The following is a 23559-nucleotide window of genomic DNA, read 5'->3' as shown; positions in this document are numbered from 1 at the left end:
TAAAAGCCACTTAGGATTTTTGAGAAGCTTTTAGATTTGTCTGGCTTTATCTAGTGTCATTTTAATTTCATATATTTTTTTTCTCCTCCTATCATTGCAAGTACCCAGTAAGACGTGTAAAAATTGCTACCATGAGGAATGAATGCCTTTGCTAGTTTTTTTTTTTTTTTTTAATTTGAGACAGAGCCCCAAGCTGTCACCCTGGGTAGAGTGCTATGGCATCACAGCTCACAGCAACCTCTAACTCCTGAGCTCAAGTGATTCTCCTGCCTCCACCTCCCAAGCAGCTGGGACTACAGGCTGGCTGTTTTTTTGGTTGCAGCCATCATTGTTGTTTGGCGGGCCTGGGATGGATTCGAACCCACCAGCTCAGGTGTATCTGGCTGGTGCCTCAGCTGCTTGAACCACAGGCACCAAGCCACCTTTACTAGTTTTTGTGTACTATAAGCTTTAGGGCTTTGAGCATACATTGTGAACTATAGACCTGGTCTTAATTATCTTATAATTTTTCCAATAAATCAAAAGTAAAATAGAACATTTACTTTTATCGTTTTTATTCTAAGTATTGTTTGAATGTGACTTTGCAAACTTTTTAATACCTTTTTTAAATTAAAGAGTTTAATAGTGGTGTGTGTCACACTTTATGCGGGCAAGACATGATTGCAAGAGGGACTTTACCTAACAATTGCAATCAGTGTAACCTGGCTTATTGTACCCTCAATGAATCCCCAACAATAATAAAAAAAAAAGAGTTTAATAGAAAGCATAGTCATTTCCTTCACAAGACTTCTTACATTGACTTTTTCATCATCACAAGACTTTTTTTTTGGTATTGATTAAAGATGAGAGTATAATGCTAGACAAAGAGTTCTTTGAAGGTAGTTCTTTGGATACAGAAAGTAATGTGTTTCATCTACATAGCCATGTTTTGATCTGATTTGGTGCGGTAGGGGTGAAAGAGGTTAGTTTAGAGAGAATATATTTATTGTCTTTTTTTTTTTTATTAAATCATAGCTGTGTACATTGATATAATCATGGGGCATCATTCACTAGCTTCACAGACCGTTTACCAAGTTTCACATATACCTTTGTAAGATGCACCTCTGACAGAATCTTACTCTATCACCCTTGGCATCATAGCTCACCGTAACCTCAAACTAATTGAGCATGAGCCATGCTCTTGGCTCAGCCTCCTGAGTATCTGAGACTACAGGCGCTGGCTATAGCGCCTTGCTAGTTTTTTTATTTTTAGTAGAGACAGGGTCTCACTCTTGATCAGTTTGGTCTCCACGTCCTGAGCTCAAGCATTCCATCTGCCTTGGCTTCCCAGAGTGCTAGGATTACAGGTATGAGCCACAGTGCCTGGCCTGTACTTCCAGTCTTAATCTTCTTTTACCTGTCTATACATTATTTAAAACTGTTCAACACGTAGTCCTCCTTGGAAATCTTTCTTTATGCGACTTTAAACAGTGTATTTTCTATTTTTCTATTTCTTGAACTTTAACAAAACAAAAAAACCCTACAATGCCATTTCTGTTATTTCCCATGAGCCTTATTTGGAGGTATCTGCTGAATTTTGCTGGACATTCTCTTCTTTCTCTATATTCCCGTGGTGAACTCATGCACACTCTTGGCTTGAACTATACTTTTGCACATAGAACTGATTTTCAAATCTTGGACTATATAGCAGAAATATCTCTTTTCTGCTTCTTTGAAGAAATTATTTGAAGATCCAATAAAATAACATTTGAAAGTTCATTATGAATTTCAACAAACTGCAACCATGTGTTACTTTTTAACAGTTAACATTTAAAAGCTCATCTTAAATTAGGCCTTATTATAATAATAAAGAAATTTCTAAGAGCTTAGATTTCCAGGGGTAAGCTTGAAAACATTTATAGCTTAGGAAATAGTTAAAGTTATACTTTGCTTGGGTTTACAGTTCATACTAGATTATTTTCATTTTTTTTTTTTTTGAGACATAGTCTCACTATGTCTCACAGAGTGCTGTGGTGTCACAGCTCACAGCAACCCCAAACTCTTGGGCTTAAGCGATTCTCTTGCCTCAGCCTCCCAAGTAACTGGGACTACAGGTGCCTGTTACAACACCCGGCTATTTTTGGTTGTAGTTGTCATTGTTGTTTGGCAGGCCCAGGCTGGGTTTAAACCTGCCTGCTCCGGTGTATGTGGCCAGCGCCCTAGCTGCTAAAGCTACAGGCGCTGAGCCTATTTCCAATATTTTGGATCTTTGATAGCTTTTTCATTATTCATAAATGTGGAAATTTCTTATGTATTAAATAGATGACATTTTGGCCCTTAGCTGAACTGCCAATCATAGAAAATTATTTATAAACATAGGTAACTGCCTAAAGTTTGTGGTATATGTGTATTTAAGATACTGTGATTCTCAGTAAATATTTGAAAACAAAATTTGTAACCCAAATGTCCTATATTATTTTTTTAATAAGTTAACCCTAGTGTGTTGCTGATTATAAACTAAAATATAACCTGCCATACTATAATAAATAATGATCTATGAATGAACATTTTGTGCTTACTTGTGTCATGTTAATTGTACATTTCCTGATAATTTGGATGAATTTAAATAAGATTTATGGCATTGAGAAAGACAAAAATTTAAAACTTTTTAGTTTCTGAAATTTCTTAAGTATGATTCAGCTGCTTGCTAATTCTGTTTTCCTATTGCAGGTTTCTCAACCGTGATGTCACAAGATTGACCACATTGATCACAGTAAGACCAAAATTATAATTGAATTTTAAGGATGTTTTATTTTCTCTGAGAATGATAATTGAATTAGGAAATATTTATAATTTAAAGTTATTATTATTTCTTTAACCAGTTAGTTGAGTGTTCATATTTTCAGTGAATCATATCTCATTCTTCTAGTTATTTAAATACTTTTTTTCCATCAGCAGTGTTTTATTTTGCATGTGGATTTAGATATGAATTCATCTATTGTCCATATTTCCGGAGAAACAGCTGCTTATATTACTTAAAGAACATTTAAAATGAAAATTACTTTTAACTCATAACTGAAATTATAGGCCTAATTATACTAATATATTTCAGTGTGAATCATACTCTGAACAACATCTTTTAGTTTATGTTTTTATAAAAAAATGGCAAAAAATTTAAGTTACATTAGTAAAAATAAAATAAAATTACTTGAGACTGTAAATAATTATTAAGGAAAGATTATGAAAACATAGCCTTGATAGAATTCTGAGGCATCTTGCTTTAATTTTTTATTGATATTTAGATGATTTATAGAGTCTTCCAAATATGGAGTCTTGTTTGTAAAAGGATAGTTCTCTTAAGTAACTGATACTTTTCTTTCTTTCTTTTTTTTTTTTGAGACAGTCTCACTATGTCATCCTTGGTAGGGTGCTGTGGTGTCACAGCTCACAGCAACCTCAAACTCTTGGGCTTGAACAATTATCTTGCCTCAGCTTCCCAAGTAGCTGGGACTACAGACCTCTGCCACAATGCTGACTATTTTTTGTTGCAGTTGTCATTGTTGTTTACCTGGCCCAGGCTGGTTTCAAACCCACCGATGTTTTTTATTTTTAGTTTTATTTAAAGTATTAATTTCTATTACGTGTAAGGAAATATGTTGCCTAAAGAAAAACTTTGTGCTCAGCCTTTTTCTATGTTATTATAAAATTCTAAATAGTAAGATATGAATTATAGTCATGAGATTTGCAGTATTTATGAAAAAAATCTTCTTAAACACAAATTAATTTTGAGTAATTTATTTACTCTTTGAACCTATCTTAACCCTGTTTTAATTATTCATTAAATATGTGATCAATCATTATCAGAAATGTAAATACTGAAATAGATTACCTTTGTATTTATGTTCACATATATTTTTTTAAAAACTAGTAGCAAGAGAGAATTTTCACTGTATTTTTTTTTATTTATTTATTTTTATTAAACCATAGCTGTGTACATTAGTATGATCGTGGGGCACCATACACTTGGTTCATAGATCGTTTGACACATTTTCATCACATTAGTTAACATAGCTTTTGTAGCATTTTCTTAGTTATTTTGCTAAGACCTTTACATTCCACATTTACTAGGATTCACATATACCCTTGTAAGATGCACCGCAGGTGTAATCCCATTAATCCCCCTCCTTTCCCCTCCCTTCTCCCTCCCTCCCCTCCCTTTCCCCTTTCTCCCTATTCGTAAGTTGTAACTGAGTTATAGCTTTCATGTGAAGGTCCTACATTAGTTTCATAATAAGGGTGAGTACATTGGGTACTTTTTCTTCCATTCTTGAGACACTTTACTAAGAAGAATATGTTCCAGCTCCATCCATGTAAACATGAAAGAGGTAAAGTCTCCATCTTTCTTTAAGGCTGCATAATATTCCATGGTGTACATATACCACAATTTATTAATCCATTCGTGGATCGATGGGCACTTGGGCTTTTTCCATGACTTAGTAATTATGAATAGGGCTGCAATAAATATTCTGATACAAATATCTTTGTTATGGTGTGATTTTTGGTCTTCTGGGTATATGCCCAGTAGGGGGATTACAGGATTGAATGGCAGATCTATTTTTAGATCTCTTCACTGTATTTTTAAAGGCTTTGTCATCATCATTTAGTTTACTGCTGTTTATGGCATGTTCATTTTCATTCTCCTATGGGGACATTTTAGCTTTCTCTGATTTGTAGCTCTTCGCTTGTTTGTTTTTTCCAAATCAGAATTTTATTGTCCTAAATGAGTATTTTATAACAAATATTAACGAATTTCAGCAGTAACCTTTGTGTGTTTAGCATCTAGTGCTTTACAATTTAGGAAGTTAAAAGAAGCATTGGATGAAAAAGTTTGCTTTTATTTATTTATTTATTTATTTTTTTGTAGAGACAGAGTCTTACTGTACCGCCCTCGGGTAGAGTGCCGTGGCGTCACATGGCTCACAGCAACCTCTAACTCCTGGGCTTAGGCGATTCTCTTGCCTCAGCCTCCCGAGTAGCTGGGACTACAGGCGCCCGCCACAACACCCGGCTATTTTTTTGTTGCAGTTTGGCCGGGGCTGGGTTTGAACCCGCCACCCTTGGCATATGGGGCCGGCGCCCTACTCACTGAGCCACAGGCGCTGCCAAGTTTGCTTTTATTTTTTAAATTTAAAAATGCTGACTCCCACAGCTTATTTTTAGGGTAATATTAAGTACATATTTAATTATAACTGATTTAATCCAAGAATTTCAGGAAGATAGGTGACATTCAATATTATCAGATGTTAAATACGTTGAAGACTAAGACGTGCTCATTTGGGACTAAGAAGTGCTCATTATAAGTGACTAATATTAGAAACTCTTACTTTGTTTGTCAGGCTTGAGAGTCTTTCTCCAAACCCTTGTGTTAAGAAATGAGAGTAGATTTCAATGTTGATTCAAGTTAAAGGTGCTAGTAAAAGAATAGTTGAAGTACATATTGACCATGGGGTTAGAACAATGTGAGGCCAGGGAAGGCTGCTTTACTCACAGAAAGTAGAGAGATGAAGGAATTCATCAGATATGTGAGCTGGTGTAATAATATGACAAAGTAAAGCTAAAGAGTAGAATGTTGTGGTTATAGAGGGAGATTATAGTATGTATAGTTTCAGAAGTAAAGGATAGCAAGAACTTACATATTATGTAATATATACTTTTCATTTTTTTCTCAAAAATGTTTGGAAGCCAGGAGGATTTCTATTTTTTTCCATTTTTTCATAATGCCCAGAAATGTTAAAACCTTTTAACTGATCTCCCTTCTTCCTGGGCATAATCATTTCCATTTAATTTGATTAAAACACTATTCTTTTTTTTTTTTTTTTTTTTAATTTTTTTATTAAATCATAACTGTATACAATGATATGATTATGGGGCATCATACACTCACTTCATAAACCATTTGACACATTTTTATCACAGTGGTTAACATAGCCTTCCCGGCGTTATCTCAGTTACTGTGCCAAAACATTTACATTCTACATTTACCAAGTTTCGCAAATACCCCTGTAATATGCACCACAGGTGTGATCCCACCGATTCCCCTCCCTCTACCCACCCCCCCCTTCCCCACTTCCCCCTGTTGTTAAGTTGTAGCTGGGTTATAGCTTTCATGTGAGAGTCCCAAATTAGTTTCATAGTAGGGCTGTGTACATTGGGTATTTTTTCTTCTATTCTTGGGATACTTTACTAAGAAGAATATGTTCCAGCTCCATCCATGTAAACATGAAAGAGGTAAAGTCTCCATCTTTCTTTAAGGCTGCATAGTATTCCATGGTATACATATACCACAATTTATTAATCCATTCGTGGATCGATGGGCACTTCGGCTTTTTCCATGACTTAGCAATTATGAATTGGGCTGCAATAAACATTCTGGTACAAATATCTTTGTTATGTTGTGATTTTTGGTCTTCTGGGTATATGCCCAGCAGAGGAATTACAGGATTGAATGGCAGATCTATTTTTAGATCTCTGAGTGTTCTCCATATATCTTTCCAAAAGGAATGTATTAATTTGCATTCCCACCAGCAGTGCAGAAGTGTTCCCTTTTCTCCGCATCCACGCCAACATCTCTGGTCTTGAGATTTTGTGATATAGGCTAGTCTCATTGGAGTTAGATGATATCTCAAAGTAGTTTTGATTTGCATTTCTCTGATGATTAAAGATGATGAGCATTTTTTCATATGTCTGAAGGCCGTGCGCCTGTCTTCTTCAGAGAAGTTTCTCTTCAAATCCCTTGCCCAGCGATGGGATCCCTTGTTTTTTTCTTGCTGATGCGTTTGAGTTCTCTGTGGATTCTGGTTATTAAACCTTTGTCAGAGTTATACCCTGCAAATATCTTCTCCCATTCTGAGGGCTGTCTGCTTGCTCTGCTTACTGTGTTCTTAGCTGTGCAGAAGCTTTTTAGTTTGATCAAGTCCCAGTAGTGTATTTTTGAAGCTGCTTCAATTGCCCGGGGGGTTCTCCTCATGAAATACTCACCCAGACCAATTTCTTCAAGGGTTTTCCCTGCATTCTCCTCTAGTATTTTTATAGTTTCATGTCTTAAGTTTAAATCTTTAATCCAATGAGAGTCTATCTTAGTTAATGGTGAGAGGTGTGGGTCCAATTTCAGTCTTCTGCAGGTTGCCAGCCAGTTCACCCAGCACCATTTGTTAAATAGGGAATCTTTTCCCCACTGAATGTTTTTAATTGGCTTGTCAAAAATCAAATAGCGGTAAGTAGCTGGATTCATCTCTTGGTTCTCTATTCTGTTCCAGACATCTACTTCTCTGTTTTTGTGCCAATACCATGCTGTTTTGATCACTATCGATTTGTAGTAAAGTCTGAGGTCTGGTAGTGTGATTCCTCCTGTTTTGTTTTTATTTCTGAGTAATGTCTTGGCTATTCGAGGTTTTTTCTGATTCCATATAAAACGAAGTAATGTTTTTTCAAGATCTTTAAAATATGACAGTGGAGCTTTAATAGGGAGTGCGTTGAAATTATATATTGCTTTGGGTAGTATGGACATTTTGATAATGTTGATTCTTCCTAGCCATGAGCATGGTATGTTTTTCCATTTGTTAACATTTTCAGCTATTTCTTTTCTTAGAGTTTCATAGTTCTCTTTATAGAGATCTTTCACGTCTTTTGTTAGGTAAATTCCCAAATATTTCATCTTCTTTGGCACTACTGTGAATGGGATAGAGTCCTTAACTGCTTTTTCAGTTTGACTGTTGTTGGTGTATATAAAGGCTACCGATTTATGAATGTTGATTTTGTAACCTGAGACGCTGCTGTATTCCTTGATCACTTCTAGGAGTTTTGTAGTAGAGTCCCTAGTGTTTTCCAGATACACAATCATATCATCTGCGAAGAGCGAGAGTTTGATCTCTTCTGACCCTATATGGATACCCTTGATCGCCTTTTCTTCCCTAATTGCGGTGGCTAAAACTTCCATTACAATGTTGAAAAGCAATGGAGACAATGGGCAGCCTTGTCTGGTTCCTGATCTGAGTGGAAGTGATTCCAATTTAACTCCATTCAATATGATATTGGCTGTGGGTTTGCTGTAGATAGCCTCTATCAGTTTAAGAAAAGTCCCTTCTAGACCAATTTTCTTGAGTGTTCTGATCATGAAGGGATGCTGGATATTATCAAAAGCTTTTTCTGCATCAATTGAGAGAATCATATGGTCTTTGTTTTTTAATTTGTTTATGTGCTGAATTACATTTATAGATTTACGTATATTGAACCAGCCTTGAGACCCTGGGATAAAACCAACTTGGTCATGATGTATAATTTGTTTGATGTGTTGCTGGATTCTGTTTGTTAGGATCTTGTTGAATATTTTTGCATCTATATTCATTAGTGATATTGGTCTATAATTTTCTTTTCTTGTTGGGTCTTTTCCTGGTTTGGGGATCAGGGTGATATTTGCTTCATAGAACGTGTTGGGTAGTCTTCCTTCTTTTTCTACATTTTGGAACAGGTTGAGTAATATAGGTACTAATTCCTCTTTAAAGGTTTGGTAGAATTCTGACGTGAAACCATCTGGTCCCGGGCTTTTCTTTTTAGGGAGGTTTTGTATAGTTGATGCTATTTCTGAACTTGATATGGGTCTGTTCAACATTTCCACTTGATTCTGGTTAAGTCTTGGAAGGTGGCGTGCTTCCAAGTATCGGTCTATTTCCTTCAGATTTTCATATTTCTGAGAATAAAGTTTCTTGTAATATTCATTAAGCATTTTTTGGATTTCTGATGAGTCTGTGGTTATTTTGTCTTTGTTGTTTCTGATTGATGATATTAGAGATTTTACTCTTTTTTTCCTGATTAGGTTGGCCAGAGGTTTATCTATTTTATTGACCTTTTCAAAAAACCAGCTTTTTGATTTATTGATCTGTTGTATTATTCTTTTGTTTTCAATTTCATTTAATTCTGCTCTAATTTTGGTTATTTCTTTTCTTCTACTGGGTTTGGGGTTGGAATGTTCTTCCTTTTCCAGTTGCGTGAGATGTCCCATTAAGTTGTTAACTTCCTCTCTTTCCGTTCTCTTGAGGAAGGCTTGCAGTGCTATAAATTTCCCTCTTAGAACTGCCTTTGCAGTGTCCCAGAGGTTCTGATAGCTTGTGTCTTCATTGTCATTTTGTTCCAAAAAATTGGTGATTTCTTTCTTAATCTCATCTCTGACCCAGCTATCATTCAGCATAAGGTTATTTAACTTCCATGTTTTTGTATGGGTATGCAGATTCCTGTTGTTACTCAATTCAAGTTTTATTCCATGATGGTCCGAGAAGATGCATGGAATAATTTCTATTCCTTTAAATTTACTGAGGTTAGACTTGTGACCTAAAATGTGATCAATTTTGGAGTAAGTTCCGTGGGCTGATGAGAAGTATGTGTATTCAGTTTTGTTGGGATGAAATGTTCTGTAGATGTCTGCTAAATCTAAATATTGGATGGTTAGGTTTAAATCTAAGATTTCTTTGCTCAGCTTCTTTCTGGAGGATCGATCCAACACTGCCAAGGGAGTGTTGAAATCTCCAACGATTATGGAGCTGGAGGAAATCAAGTTACTCATGTCTGTTAGAGTTTCTCTTATAAATTGAGGTGCATTCTGGTTGGGTGCATAGATATTAATAATTGAGATCTCATCATATTGAGTATTACCCTTAACAAATATGAAGTGACCATTCTTGTCCTTCCTTACTTTTGATGGTTTAAAGCCTACTGTATCTGCAAATAAAATTGCAACACCTGCTTTTTTCTGATTACCATTTGCCTGAAATATGGATGACCATCCTTTCACCCTGAGTCTGTATTTGTCTTTTAAGTTGAGATGTGACTCTTGTATGCAACAAATATCTGGCTTAAGTTTTTGTATCCAGTCAGCTAACCTATGCCTCTTTAGAGGACAGTTTAAGCCATTCACATTGATGGAGAGTAAGGATAAGTCTGGTGGAATTTTGGGTATCGAGTTTTTCAAAGGTCCAGTGGACATTTTTAATCCTTTCGCCAGTGTGGAAGTTGGAGTTTGATCCGAAGTTTCTGATTGAGTTTACTTTTGTGGTATAGGATTGGGTTGGTCATTGTGGAGGATAGGTCTGAGAACATCCTGAAGAGCTGGTTTACTTATGGCAAATTTTTTCAACATATGAATGTCATTGAAGTATTTAATTTCTCCATCATAGATGAAACTCAGTTTAGCTGGATACAAGATCCTGGGTTGAAAGTTTTTTTGCTTTAGGAGATTAAAAGTTGATGACCAGCCTCTTCTTGCTTGAAAAGTTTCAGCAGAGAGATCTGCAGTTATTCTAATATTCTTACCTTTGTACGTTATAGTTTTCTTTCGCCGGGCTGCTTTGAGAATCTTCTCTTTCATGTTAACTTTAGTGAAGCTAATTATGATATGTCTGGGAGATGGCTTATTGGGGTTGAATCGTGCTGGGGTTCTGAAGCTGTCTGCTATCTGAATTTCAGATTCTCTAGGCATGTCTGGAAAATTTTCTTTCATAATTTCATGTAGAAGGGCCTCTGTGCCCTTGGCTGCCACGTCATCAGTCTCCGAAATTCCTATAACTCTTATGTTATTTTTTTTCAAATTATCTGAGAGCTCTCTGAGTGAGTGATCCGTTTTTGCTCTCCATTTCTCTTCCTCTTTGAGAGATTGGGAGCGTTCGAAGACTTTATCTTCAATGTCAGAAATCCTTTCTTCTGCTTGCTCCATTCTGTTACTGAGGGATTCTACTGTATTTTTCATATCTTTGAGGGCTGTAAGTTCTTGTTTCAGTGTGTCTAAGTCTTTGATGGTTTTGTCTTTAAATTCGTTAAATTCTTGAGACAGTTTTTGAATTTCTCCTCGAATTCCTAATTCCATTTTATTAATCTTGTCTGCAAACCAAATTCTGAATTCGACTTCTGACATCTCAGCCAGTTGTTTATGAATGGGATCTTCAATCACATCTGCCGTATCTTTTCTTGGGGGGGTTGATCTATTCTGGTTATTCATGTTACCAGAGTTTTTCCGCTGATTCCGCCCCATGGTTTACTCCCTTTGGTTTTTCCCCTGGGGTTTTATCGAGGGCCCGTACAGTGTTGTGGCCTGAGAAACTGGGGCCCTGTCTGGTGTGGTGGAGCAAAGTGGTTCTGTCTTATTTTCAGCTGGTTTCTGTTCGATCCTATTGCAACTTCTACTCTGGCTTGAAGTCTCAGCTGTGTGGAAAAATCAGCAATTAAGTCACCCCGCCTGCCCACCTCTGGCCCCAGTTGGAAAAGGAGAATCAAACCTTCCTACAATCGCACACCCAGGGCACCACCTGAAAAGTCCTCAGTCTATTAGCCCAGTTCAAAAGGTCCGAATCAACTGTCTCAATCGGCACTTGTCTCGGGTGGAAGGGTTCAAGAGGTCTCTGGGAACTGGATCACAGGGGCCTGGTGACTCCTCTGAGACAGCTCACCCCAATGCAGCGTGGAGTCAGGAGGAGCCACCCAGCAAACAGAGCAGTCTGGGAAGGTTGACGTCTCCTTCCCCACTTTGCCCCTCCGTCGGACCCAGTCACTGGTATCTCTGCAGATGGGTAACCCAGTTGCCTGCAGTGAACAGACACTCCAGGGGTTTGCACCTGCCTGAATCGTGAGGAAGTCTGCCAGGCCCCCGCAGACTGCCGCTATCTAGCAGGAGGAGATGGGGCCTGACATCTTTGAGTGTTTGATGCAGGTGATGGGAAGGAGGTGTTCACTCAGGCTTAGCCCCGTCCCTGATGGATGCTGCTAACAGAACAGAACAGAACAGACAACTTTGTGAGGTTCTGTCTCTGTTCCTGTCGTCGCCTACAGGAGACGGGCTGTTTTGAGTTCAAACGTCTTTGCTGCTGGAGAATTGCGTCTGAACACCTCTCTGGGTCGGCCCCGCCCTGGAGGCTTCCGGGTTTGTGAGCCGTGTCACCGGTGGCCTCCTCTGGTTGCCCAGGGAGACAGGGGGTGTGGCCTCAGAATATCCAGAAGTGAGTGTTCTGCCGTTAAAGAAAAAACGGCTGTTGATCTACCTCCAGGGAACTGCTGCTCTGGTGTGGGCACTCAGGCGACCCTTTTCTCCTCTGTCCCGCGCCCCAGAGTCAGCATTGAGCGGCCGCAGTTTGTGCTGGGTCCACACCCCTTAAGAGATCCCCCAAGAATCAGAACTCTTGGGGGATGGGCCCCCAGACCCGGATTGGGAGTGGGGCGGGGGGAAGCTAGAGTTTCATTCAGTTTCACGCATACGGTCCGGGGAGGGCTCCTGCACTGCACCGCAGGGAAGTGCCGCCAAGGCTTGATTTCCCCTCAGCAGAGTGCCCTCTCCTCGCTCACGTGTCCCAGAGTCAGCGCTGACCTGACGCAGCTCAGGCACTGTGCACTCCCCTCGAGAAATCACCCAAGGAGCCGAACTCCTGGGGGATAGGCCCTCAGACCCCGAGTGAGAGTAGGGGTTCTCAGCTCTCAGCGGGGAGGTCAGAGTCTGATTCAGTCTTGGGCCCCGTATGCCCGGGGAGGGTCGGTGCACTGCACCGCAGGGAAGTGCCGCGAGGCGTGACTCCCCCTCAGCCCGGTGCCCTCTCCTCACTCGCACGCCTCAGAGTCAATGCTGACCAGTCGCAACTCGGGGACTGTCCACTCCCCTTGAGAAATCACCCAAGGATCCGAAGTCCTGGGGGACAGGCCTCCAGACCTCAGTGGGCGGGAGGGGAGCGCCGGGGATTCAGGGTTGCTGGCAAAGGATTCCCAAAGTTTTATTCAGCCCTATGTCCGGCAGGAGAACGCCAGGGCACCCCAGTAGGGGAGGTAGGTCCAGTTTTTAGAAGGTCTCTCCCGTGGAGTGTAGTGGGAGGGGCTTTAATTTCTGCCCGCTTGTTCAATTGTGGGGCTCCAGAGCCGGTCTCATGGGGGAGGGGGACTCCCGTCCGCTTGGTGGTGGATTTTGTACCTTTTGTTTGCGTCCTTGTGATCACAACTTGCCTCAGCGGTGTTGATGTGCGTTCTTCAGCCTTCTCTCTTGGTGAGGCTCAAGTCCACCAGGATACTTACTAAATTCCTGTCCCTTAACTCTCCTTCTGGACGGGAGCCTTTGTTGAAAGCTGGCTTCAGTCCGCCATCTTGTCTCCCCTCTAAAACACTATTCTTTTTTTTTTTTTTTTAGAGACAGAGTCTCACTTTGTCGCCTTCTATAGGGTGCTGTGGCGTCACAGCTCACAGTAACCTCAAGCTCTTGGGCTTAGGCGATTCTCTTGCCTCAGCCTCCCAAGTAGCTGGGACTACAGGTCCCTGCCACAATGCCTGACTATTTTTTTATTGCAGTTTGACCGCAGCCAGGTTTGAACCTGCCACTAAGCATATGGGGCCAGCGCCCTACTCACTGAGCCACAAGTGCCGCCCAATTAATGCACTATTCTTTCCTTTTATTTTTCTGCTTGAAGATGTTTGGTGGCTTCCCTTTTCATTTTATGTCAAATCCAGACTTCCATTTAGTTTTAGATCAAATCCTGATTTTCTAATTTATATTCAGCGTCCCTCTTCTGTTTGGCTTTAACGTATTTCCTGTTTATCCTCACCTTGAACATACATTTTGATTCCAAACTTACATTCATGTCATTCCTTTTACTTAGAATTTTCTTTTTCCTTTTCATACTTTTAAAAAATTTCTTCTAATGAAATCAGATTTCCTCTGTATTTTTTTTTTGTTTTTGAGATAGAGTCTCACTATGTTGCCCTTCGTAGAGTGATGTGACATCCCAGCTCACAGCAATCTCAAACTCTTGGGCTCAAGGGATTCTCTTGCCTCAGCCTCCCAAGTAGCTGGGACTACAGGCACCCGCCACAACACCTGCCTATTTTTTTGTTGCAGTTGTTTAGCTGGCCTGGCCCAGGTTCAAACCCCCGACTCTCAGTGTATGTGCTGGCGCCGTAAGCACTGTGCTATGGGTGCCAAGCTGATCTCCTCTGTATTATTGTATTCACAACAATCATCTCTCCGAGGCCTTCCCTAATTATCCTAACTGAAAGCGATTCTCTTTCCCTAATTATTTTGTAGTGCTTAATTTTTATTATTTCCATGTTTTGATAACATGTATTCTTGCATTGGGGGTATTTATTTTAATATATGTCTTCTTACTGTACTCAGCAAATATTTTTTGGTAATCATAAATACCCAAGAAAGTGCTAAATTAGTATGTTTATTTTTCATATATCAAAATTGAAATAAAGGCAATAATACATGAATATTCATAATTGAACAATAAGCAGAGTGGACAGGAAAGAACACGTTTTAGAACCAAAGAGTTTAAGTACTGATGTCTCTCTGTAGTAGTTATGTGACTGTCAATAAGTCAGCTCCTTCATGTCCCAGTATCCTCAGCCATACAGTGATATATTAGCTTAATTTGAAAGGATTATCATAAGATTTAAATACAATGTTTGCTAACCTGGCTTCTGTTTTACTCATAAAACTTTATGGCTGGCTTCTTTACAGACCATACCAATGGGCATGAAATCAACCATAAAGATCAGGGATAAATTCCAAATATCCAAATTTACCCATTTAAAATCGTGGCCCTTTTGTTTGCAAGTTTAATAAATGAATTTCTACTTTATACATTACACATACAATAACAACTTTATTGACTTGTGTAAGTTTCAGCAAGGAGGCCAATTAGACCTATTGATACGATGGTCTTTTATTTAAGGAAAAGGGTTCAGACTTACCTAGAATGTTAACATCTTCAAAGGCCAGAATGAATTTTAGAACAGTTTAGATTATACTACATTCTTTTGTAACAGAGTAGAAAAGTAAGGTCAGAGAGTTTGAGGGAATGTAGTAGGCATAGTACTTAAGAACATGGTCTTATTTAAGTTTGTGCTCTTGTATTTATGTAGCTATTGTGATCCTGAGTTAATTACTTAGTCTTAAGACCCAATTTTTTCTTCTCTAAAGTAAGGATAATATTATATCTCAGTAGTGTTATAAGTATTAAACTACTTAGCATAGAGGATGGCTCATACTTAACATATATTTTTTACCCTTATCATACTCATCATCATCTGTAAAGTTAGTTGCCTAATATTACATAGTATGAGAACTTGGACTCAACTAGTTTGCTTTTCCTTGTTTTAATTTTTACTATTCTGTATCATCTCAAATCTCCCCAAACTCCCTTTCTTCTCTGAGAGTACTTATGTAATTTATGTGCAGCTTTATTTATATGTAATTTCATTACTCCAGTGGCTGTATTTTATTTTTAAGTATTCTTATTTAATATTCTACTATATATTTTATAATCTGTTATAAGGCAATTTTTAAATAAAGCGGCCTTTTCTGTTTTTATTAAATTTCCTTTTTGCTCCTTGGTAATTTTATTATGAAGATACTTAAAATTTTATAGGGACAAATCTCTACCAATAGAAATAATAAGTCATTGAGATTTAGAAGGAATTACTATATAATTTGGCAGTGTATATGGTGTTAGAAATATTGATGTAGATAAAACATTTAAGATTGTCAGATAGGTACCCACTCCCAGATAAGATATAACCAGGTATGGCAGTGACTAGTTGTTCTCTAATATGGATTTTCTCTTCTAATTTTTGTCCCAGCACATCTGGGAATAAAAACATCATTTCCCCAGTGTCTCTTGCAGCTAGATGTAGTCATTTGACCAAATTTTGACTAGAAATATACTATATTACGTTATTAAATGTTTAATTTCTTTAAGTACTAAATTTGACAGTTGATATTTGACATTTCACATTGACACTTACTGAGGTTTTTTTTTTTTTTTTTGTGAATGTACATCCTCATTTTTTTTTTTTTTTCCCCTCGCTGTGTTTGGCTGGGGCTGGGTTTGAACCTGCCACCCCCGGCATATGGGGCTGGTGCCCAACCCCTTTGAGCCACAGGAGCTGCCCCTCTTTTTTTTTTTTTTTATGCATGTTTGGGCTTGTGATAATCTTTCAAAAAATTTTTCAGAATAATTTTTGTAAAATCACAGATAACTAAAAAATTTGTGCTATTTTCAAATAATGAGTTTCATTGTGGAACCAATGCAGTAAAGACAGCTCAGAATATCAACAAAGTGTTTGGGAAGGATGTGGCTAATGAATGTACAACACATCAGCGGTTTGAGAAGTTCCATTCTGGTGATTTTCATCTTGAAAATGATCCGTGTGGGTGACTTGAGACCAAGGTGGATAATGATGAGCTGAGAGCAATAGTAGAAGTGAATACATCTCAACCTATTCATGAAGTAGCAGGAAGGTTTGATGTTACTATTCCAACTCTATTGGACCATTTGAAACAAATTGGCATGGTAAAGAAGCCGGATAGAGATGGGTTCTATATGAACTAAACAAGCTCCAGAAGAGACATTGTCTCTAAGCTTGCCTTTCTTTGCTGTCACAACATAAAGGTGAACCATTTCTATACCATGTTATATGTGATGAAAAAATGGATTCTTTTTGACAATTGCATGCATTTAGCATAATGGTTGGATAAAGATGAAACACTGAAACACAGTCCAAAACTGAATACTCATCAAAAAAAGCTAATGGTGTGTGTTTGGTAGTCTAGTGCTGATATTATCCACTACACAGCTTCATGAAACCTGGTTGATCAATTACTGGTTGGTGGATATCTATTACAACCAATTAGATGAAATGATGAGGATAATTGTGATTAAGCAGTTGACAAGGGTCAATAGAAATAATCATTTTGCAAGACAACGCTGTTGCATAAATGACATTGCTCTAACTACAGAAGCTGGACTTGGAAACTCTCTGTCATCCACCATATTTACCAGACCTTGCACCAAGTGACTACCAGCGCTTCCAGATTTTGGACCACTTATGCAATGAAAAATATTCAATTCTTAACAAGCTATGGAAAACACCTTTTGTGATTTCATTGCCATTTGCTCTGTAGGCTGATGCCATAAATGAGCTCCTATTAAGATGGCAAAACTGTGTCAAAGGTTTAAGCACATACTGTGATTAATTACACTGCTGCTTGTTTGAGATGTAATAAACTAAACTATTTTTTTTTGAGACAGAGTGTCGCTATGTCAATCTCGGTAGAGTTCCATATGGCACCACAGCTCACAGCAAGCTCAAACTCCTGGGCTTAAGCGGTTGTCCTGCCTCAGCCTCCCAAGTAGCTGGGACTATAGGCAACTGCCACAACGCTGGCATTATTTTTTGAACCCACTACCCTTGGTGCGTGTGGCTGGCGCCATAACCACTGTGCTACTGGCTCTGAGCCTAAACTAAACTTTTGATTAGAACTCGAACATTTCAGATTTAATGACCTAAGAGAAGGAAAAGTAGTGTACATACACAACTTTCAGAAAGCATCCTTCAACGATGGAATGCACACTTTATTTATCCCCCTTCTTCCTAGCTGGTTGAATTGTGGACTTGATAACAGTACTATGAGAGGAAACCACGTACTGAGAATGGGCAGAAAGGCAAGTTAGAAAGTCCCTGGTAAATATGATGTCACACAGCCTGCACTGGACTGTCTACATCTAGACCATTTTGATGTGACAGAGATAAACTTCTATGTTGTAAAAGCCATTAGCTTTTGCACATTCCGTCACACATGGCCAAAACTAATTCAGATATCCCAAAAGAAAAGAAAGAAAGTGTATGTCATTGTTAAAATGTATTTCTTTCCGTTTCATTTATTTGAACTGTGCTGTCTCCTTTGATGCTTTGGGTTTTAGGAGAAGAATAAAAAGTAAATAATTCATTCTGTTTAGGAGACTGGACCAGGGAACCTCTAAGGAGGAGAGAGACATCTGGGTTAGATTTTGGAAGTATAGATTAAAAGAGAATTGAGGAAGAAGAAATGGGCATATAGATTTGAAAGAATATACATTCAGAGACATGCAGACATTTTAGTTTAACATTGTTGGCTTTTTTTTTTTGAGACAGAACCTGGCCAGAGTGCAGTGGCATCATCATACTCACTGCCGTCTCAAACTCCTGAGCAATCCTCCTGCCTTAGCCTCCCAAGTAGCTGGAACTACAAGTGTGTGCTACCACACTTGGTTAATTTATTTATTTTTTTTACCTTTTTTTTTGAGACAGAGTCTTGCTTGTTACCCAAGGGCACAGCAACCTCAAAATCCCAGTCTCAAGTGATCCTCCTCCCTCAGCTTCCAGAGTAGCTTAGACTATAGGCACCTGCTACAATGCTCAGCTACTTTTCTTGTCTTTAGTAGAGACAGGGTCTTGCTTAGACTAGTCTCAAACTCCTGGTTTTAAGTGATCCTCCTGCCTGGGATTATAGGGGTAAGCCTAGTATGCCTAATCTCCATTAAATATTTACAATAAATATATTTTGACATTAAGTGTTGAGGAATGAAGAACAAAGATAATATTTATTCACTGCTGTTTAAGGTGGTAGATGCTTTCTATTTGAACATTTAACAATGTTAGAAGACATGCGATTACATTTTACAGATGACTAAGCTGAGACTCATAAAGTTCAAGTGTCCTTCACAAGTGTATTCTAAGTGGTAGTCGAGTCATTATTTGAAGAGTACAAAAAACCATTTTCAGAATAGGTCTATTATACATTATATGACTTTTATTTTTTCTACTTTTCTAATACCAAAAGTAGAATCATAATCAATTTTAAAATATCTTTGGTAAAATATAGTAATCAACCAGAAGTAAAGGGATACATAGGAATTTCTATATTTTATACATATAAATAAATCTAAAAATATTAAAAATTTTAAGTATTAGCATAGTAAAGTTATAAACTGTGTCCAAAAGATTTTTCTTTCTAAACTCTGAATATTTCAAACAATGTCTTTAAAATTGGTTATGTAACAACCATTTAAAATACATCATATAAATTAATCCATTTTCCATTGCTATTTGTAAATGTATATTTCAATAACAGAATCCCTCCATTTACATTTATTGTTTTAACATTTAACAATTAATGGAGCTAAAAGCATACAAGGTGTTCTCTGTATGAGTGGCCATATATAGAAGCAACACCAGGCCGTCAGATTCAAGTTAAACTTCTTTTGAACAAATAAAAGTGTGTATTGTTTGTTTCACAGTCGTTTGATTTAAAGATAAATTTTTATCTGAAAATTCTAATGGCGCTACCATTTAATAAATCTGCCTGAAAAAAAAGAAATTTGAATAGATTTCAGAATGATTATAGAAGTATGAGGGAGCCGGGCACAGTGGCTCACGCCTGTAATCCTAGCACTGTGGGAGGCTCAGGTGGGTTGCTTGAACTCACAGGTTCGAGACCAGCCTGAGCAAGAGGGAGACCCTATCTCTAAAAATAGCTGGGCGTTGTGGCAGATGCCTGTAGTCTCATCTACTTCGGAGGTTGAGGCAAGAGAATCACTTGAGCCCAAGAGTTGGAGGTTGCTGTGTGAGCTATGATGCCATGGCATTTACCGAGAGTGACAAAGTGAGACTCTGTCTCAAAAAAAAAAAAAAAAAATAGAAGTATGAGGAAGATACAAAATAAAACTCTGTTTTCTACTTTGGTTTGATGTTTTCTGACTATAGCTAGCACAGAGTCTAGCATCTAGATTAGGTAAATATTTTCTGAATTAAGGTGACCTAAAATTTAATCTGATCAGTAAATTGTTCTTTTCCTCTCACACTTTGTACAGCACCAGTATATACTGTTGTGAGTTACTAAGTATAGTCTGCAGAAACTGTTTACAGATGAGAAAAGGGATATAATTTTAACCTTTTGTTACAAGGAAAAACTGGAGGAGAAAGGATTTTAATAAAAGTCAAAAAGTTTTTGTTGCATAGTATGAAAAATTATCATGTCATGGATGTCAAAAAACAATTTAACTTGTAAACATATTCCTCATCATATCCTTATGTAAATACATTTTAAAATGTATTTTAAAAACATAACATCAGGCTCAGTGTCTGTAGCTCAGTGGCTAGAGCGCCAGCCACATTACACTGAAGCTGGAGGGTTCAAATCCAGCCCGGGCCTGCCAAACAGCAATGACAACTGCATAAAAAAGAGCCAGGTGATGCGATGGGTTGTGTGTAGTCCCAGTTATTTGGGAGGCTGAGGCAAGAGAATCACTTAAACCCAAGAGTTGGAGGTTGCTGTGAGCTGTGACACCATGGTACTCTATGGAGGGTGACATAATGAGACTCTATATCAAAAAATAATTTTTACATCAATAGATACATTTTCATCATAAAGTAAGATGTACTTAAGTAAATTTTGTGAACTGGAAAGTATGCCATTTATTTTGCAAATAGCACATCTAAATCTTGTAAATTTAATCTCTGATTTTCTTTTACCTCAAAAGAAACCCCTGGAGCAGCTCCTGTGGCTCAAGGAGTAGGGCGCTGGCCCCATGTACCAGAGGTGGTGGGTTCAAACCCAGCCCCGGCCAAAAAAGAAACCCCTTAACTTTTGTTTATAAAATCCATGATACATATTTTTATTGCCCTTTCCATTCAATATTCCTGTATTCCTGTGTCTGTCCTTTCCTCCCTCCCTTCTTTCCTTTTTTTTTTTTTTACTGAAGTTATCTTTGGATTCTCAGTGTCAGTCTTATGAAAAGGAAACTTCAAAGAAACATACACATATGGCACTAAACTCAAATGTCACAGTTCATTTCAAGTGTTACCTCCTCCATAAAACCTTTGGATCCCCTACAGCTGGAATTAATTTCCTCATCATTTTAGTGCCTTTCTAGATTATAGCAGTGTTCTACAACACCAGGGCACTTGGACTTGTGTGTGCAGATACATTCTCTGCAAGGAGAAAGAGTTAAAAATTTTGATGTTATTACAAAAAAATTAATATAAGCATATTCTTAAATATTCTAGTGTGCCTACCTTAAAATCAATTAATATGTTGTATTTTTCAGGACTATGATTATGTTTAATTATGTACGTCTAATGAGGAAAGAATAAAAAGAGATTTGATACATGAATAGTTCAGTTGTATCAAGTAAAGGCCTGATGACATCAGAGTGAGCTAAATCAAAGTTTTATAGTATGAGTAGAAAGAACTTGTGGAGTATTAAGTCAGTTTGGGCACACTAAATAAGCATGTCAGACACAAATGTAACTGGAAAATAATGGGGAAGTAGCAGTCAATAACTATATTCATGTTGAGTATAACGATTCGTTTTCGCAAAAACATTATATAATAATTTGTTTTGTAGCTTTTATGTCTGTAAATTGGATATTATTTGAATAAAATCTAATTTATTTATAGCTTTATTTTTCTATATTTCAGTAATATAGTAGTACAATTAATTTAGATCAATACAGGGGTCTACCAGACTTTTTCTTCTGTCTTATAAGGTACCTATACATAAGTTAAATTCCTTATGTTATAGAATTTTTAAACACCTTATGTAATGATTATGTGTTCATCTGTTTCACCTATTAGACTGTAAACTCCTTTCAATATAGTAAAGACATAAATTATTCATCCTAACAGTCCTATTAGAGTTTATCACAATACTTGTACCCAGTAGTGGCCCAGCAGATATTTGTGCAATAAACTTGCTTTCATTGGTGTGCTAAGTGTGAATTGAAGATAATTAAGAGACATTTTTGCCTCTTAGTGTGTTGATAATCTGTCAGACTGAACTAGAATATATAAAGAGTATATATTTTAATAATAAAATTATTTTTTTCTGTTTTTTTCTGAAATTAATATAATTCTTACGAGTTAACAAATTCCTCTTTTTAAAGTTAAATATCTTGTAAGATTTTGATCACTTACTGTGTTGTATCAATTACTAGATAATCAAATATTTTTTCTCTTAACTAAGATGTGTAGTGTCTGGAGGAAAATGAAAGATTTCATGCAGGCTAGAACTGAGCAGGGAGCAAAGTATTTTGGGGAACAAGATGGTACATTTTTGCAAAAATGAAGTTTTTTATAGTTAGAGCAGCTTGAGAGCATAGTTTGCTTGCTCCTGGGCTCAAGTGGTCCTTCTACCTCAACCTCCCAAGTAGCTGGGGATATAGGCGAGTGCTACTGCACCTAGCTAACTTTTCTATTCTTGTATAGAAAATGGGTTTCACTTTTGTTCAGGGTAGTCTCTAACTTCTGACTTAAAGTAATCCTGCTGCCTCAGCCTCCAGGCTTATAGATGTGAGTTGCCACACCTGCCTCCTTTCCCTCTTTATATATTCTCTGTAATGGTCAGTGATACCAACTCCTACTTTGCCACCCATGCTAGAAATATTAGTTATTTTCAACTATTCCTTCATAAACTTGTATCTAATCTGACATCAAATCCTATTGCTTCTATACATGCACTGTAATAATAAGAGCTAATATTTATGATGTGCTCATTGTGTGTTGGGTACTAATCTGAAATTTGACCTGTAGTAACTCATTTAATCTTCTTAACTTTAAGAGTTAGATACTATTTTTATCCCTGTTTTATGTAAGAAGGAAATTATGTCCTTGCTAACTAATTATGTCCACCAAAGGGGGGAAAAGAGCTTAAATATAATAAAGCCTAATATAAATAAAAAGAACACAGAGACATGTTAATACCAGGGGAATATAGTCAGGAATTTCTACACTGGGGGAAAAAATCTCCACTCCCCCTTCTTGATTTCGAATGACTTGTACCTCTCTCTGTGCCCATATGTGTACATCATTTAGCTCCAGATTATTAGAGAGTACATGCAGTGTTTGTTTTTCCTATTCCTGAGATAACTTCACTTAGGATAATGGTCTCCAGGTCCATCTAAATTGTTGCAAAAGACCTTAATTCATGGCTGAGTAGTACTTCATGGTGTATACATATAGATCACATTTGGTTAATTTATTCATGAATTAATGGGCACTTAGGTTGATTCCACATTTTTGCAATTGTGAATTGTGCTATAATAGACATTTGAGTGTAGGGGTCTTTTTGATAGAATGACTTCCTTTGGGTAGATACCCAGTCAATGTCTCTAGTCAGCCACTTTGCCCCTACACTCATTAAATAGAAAAAAAAAGAATAAAAAAGAATAAAATGTGAGTAATATTCCACTATTCATTTGTAAGGAAGGAATGTATTTCATTTGCAGAAACATGAATGGAACTGGAGATCATGATGTTAAGTGAAATAAGCCATACACAAAAAGGCAAATATCAAGTTTTCACTCACATGTGGATACTATAAAAGTTGATTCCATGGAGACAGAAAATAGAATGATAGATACTAGAGGCTCGGGAGGGTGGAAAGGGGAACAAAAAGAGAGGTTGGTTAATGGGTGCAAACATATAGTTAGATAGAAGAAATAAGTTCTAGTGTTTGATAGCACTGTAAGGTGACTATAGAATTTATACTATATTTAAAAATTTAAATATTTATTTAAATATTTAAAAATTTACACTATATTTAAAAATAGCTAGAAGAGAAAATTTTACATGTTCTCAACACAAAGAAATGGTAAATGTTTAAGGTGATAAATATCCTAAATACTCTGATTTGCTCTTTTCACTTTGTATTCATGTATTAAAATATGATATCCCATAAATAA

At 37.4% G+C, this 23559-nt stretch overlaps 1 protein-coding gene across 16 annotated transcripts in view; it reads left to right on the top strand.

Moving 5' to 3' along the window:
- The window catches only part of BAZ2B (bromodomain adjacent to zinc finger domain 2B), a 303102-nt gene that overhangs the window by 64172 nt on the left and 215371 nt on the right, over window positions 1-23559 (top strand). For all 16 annotated transcript variants that reach the window (XM_053596953.1, XM_053596957.1, XM_053596946.1 and 13 more), the window contains one exon: window positions 2710-2752. The gene's annotated coding sequence lies outside the window, so the exon portion shown is untranslated. The remainder of the gene's footprint in view (window positions 1-2709; window positions 2753-23559) is intronic.

The sequence above is a fragment of the Nycticebus coucang genome, chromosome 7 (genome assembly GCF_027406575.1).
Source record: "Nycticebus coucang isolate mNycCou1 chromosome 7, mNycCou1.pri, whole genome shotgun sequence".
NCBI classification, from domain to species: Eukaryota; Metazoa; Chordata; class Mammalia; order Primates; family Lorisidae; genus Nycticebus; species Nycticebus coucang.
Note: the sequence above shows the minus strand (reverse complement) of the source record. Positions and strands in the feature narration are given on the sequence as shown.